Source organism: Schistocerca cancellata, unplaced genomic scaffold (assembly GCF_023864275.1).
Source record: "Schistocerca cancellata isolate TAMUIC-IGC-003103 unplaced genomic scaffold, iqSchCanc2.1 HiC_scaffold_840, whole genome shotgun sequence".
Lineage (NCBI taxonomy): Eukaryota > Metazoa > Arthropoda > Insecta > Orthoptera > Acrididae > Schistocerca > Schistocerca cancellata.
The window spans coordinates 35,001-37,500 of record NW_026046851.1 but is presented as its reverse complement, the minus strand read 5'-3'; positions in this window follow the sequence as shown (position 1 = coordinate 37,500).

The window sequence follows — 2,500 nt, the reverse complement described above, 5'->3', positions numbered from 1 at the left end:
CCATACCTCCAAAACACGGCACCGCCATCTATGACAATGTGACGAAACCACATGCAATAGCTCCATCTACGCGAATCGGACGACACTACGTCCACCATGTCGAGCGCACCACCAAAAATACCGCCATCTGCAGGTCTCCCGCAACATGGCCTGCTGCACCGACGATACTGCCATCTATGAGACGACAAGCCGACGACGACATCGCTAGGGCCCACAGTGCCCATTTTCCGACGCCACCCACAAAGCCTGCATCATCTGTCCACCACAGGAGCCCCAACGCCAGTGCCTGCGCCGCACGAAGTCGTCGACCGATCATCGCTCCGCTCCACTCCACTCGCACCCGCACCCGCAAGTGCCCCACCCCAACCGCCCAAATCGCAACTCCAGCGGATGAACGGCGGACTCTTCCCGCACTCGTAACGTGCAATCCACCCCTATATCATGCGTTTCATGAAGAGTTATATCCAATATGCCATATTCCCGCTGTCCCTATACATGCTCTAAGTAGCTCGCTTGCTACAGCAGCAGCAGCACCACGTCCGCGCGCTTCCCTGGGGGCACTGAACCGCAGGACGCGAGACCCCACGCCCAGTGGCAAACAGGACTCCTCTCACAATATAGACGGTCACTATCCCGCACAACGATGACGGTGTGGGGGCCATTTTACGACACCGCTTCCTGCGGTGCCAACGCTGTCGTAGAGTCGATACGCCATCTTTGGTAGAAGGCAACCATTCCGCTGTAAATGAGTACGTCGCTCGTAGTTCAGTCACCTCGCAGCACTGCTCAGTAAACTATGCAGGCCCACATAGATAGATCAAATACGCAAATGCCCCTATACATGCTGAACGTCTGTGCAAACAAAAGGAACCACACGTCACCCACACACTCTATCACACACTACTCTCTGCCTGTAACAGACACAGATGCAATAATTAAGCACCACCATGGACCAACGTCCGGTGCATCCTATCCGCCACAGTACACCAACCAGACTATGATAACCAGGCCACGAGGTCCAATCATAAAACAGAATATCCCACTCGTCCGACAACCACAATTGCTCAGATAAGCCACCAACACCCACACATGTCCCACACAGGGGTGCACCCAACATCACCACACTGCCTCGTCTTACAGAACAAACACACTGGCAGGAATGAAACACACAGGTCTGCCGCAACCTCGGACACGGCGCGCCCCCTCTCACTACCGAAAAGCGCATCCCAACGTGACATACCTCCTTTGACACACTGACGCTGCCTCGGGCATCCACTTCCTATGGTCAATATGAACGAACCTCGCCCCGCCCCCCCCCCCCCCCCACCAACACGCCATCCCATACCACAATGTGTACCGTACCCAAACCTAACGTGTACTGTACTACAACGCAATGTGTACCAAAACACAACCCAGTTTGTACCTTAACCTAACCTATGTCACCTTAACCTAACCTATGTCACCTTAACCTAACCTATGTCACCTTAACCTAACCTATGTCACCTTAACCTAACCTATGTCACCTTAACCTAACCTATGTCACCTTAACCTAACCTATGTCACCTTAACCTAACCCATCTTGCACCTTAACCTAACCTATGTCGCCTTAACCTAACCTCTGTTGCACCTTAACCTAACCTGTGTTGCACCTTAACCTAACCTGTGTTGCACCTTAACCTAACCTGTGTTGCACCTTAACCTAACGCAATTTGCACCGCAATGTAACGCAATTTGCACCGCAATGTAATGCAATTTGTACCGCAATCTACCCCAAGTTGTACCGCAATCTACCCCAAGTTGTACCGCAATCTACCCCAAGTTGTACCGCAATCTACCCCAAGTTGTACCGCAATCTACCCCAAGTTGTACCGCAATCTACCCCAAGTTGTACCGCAATCTACCCCAAGTTGTACCGCAATCTACCCCAAGTTGTACCGCAATCTACCCCAAGTTGTACCGCAATCTACCCCAAGTTGTACCGCAATCTACCCCAAGTTGTACCGCAATCTACCCCAAGTTGTGCCGCAATCTACCCCAAGTTGTGCCGCAATCTACCCCAAGTTGTGCCGCAATCTACCCCAAGTTGTGCCGCAATCTACCCCAAGTTGTGCCGCAATCTACCCCAAGTTGTGCCGCAATCTACCCCACGTTGTGCCTTAACCTAACCCACGTTGTGCCTTAACCTAACCCACGTTGTGCCTTAACATAACCCACGTTGTGCCTTAACATAACCCACGTTGTGCCTTAACCTAACCCACGTTGTGCCTTAACCTGCTCTGTAAATGGCATATGACACGTTACATTAATGTATTGTTGTCCAACCGCAACCCGCTCAGAATGTTGTGTACACAGCTACGTGTCATCTCCCCATAACAGCTGTATTGCAGTGTGGTACGCCATAGAGACGTGTGGGAGTAATGGACGCAGTGGATGGCGATCAGCATGAGCCGTCTGTTCATGTAGTGGCGCGTGTATGCAGACATAGTAGTCTCTTCTCACA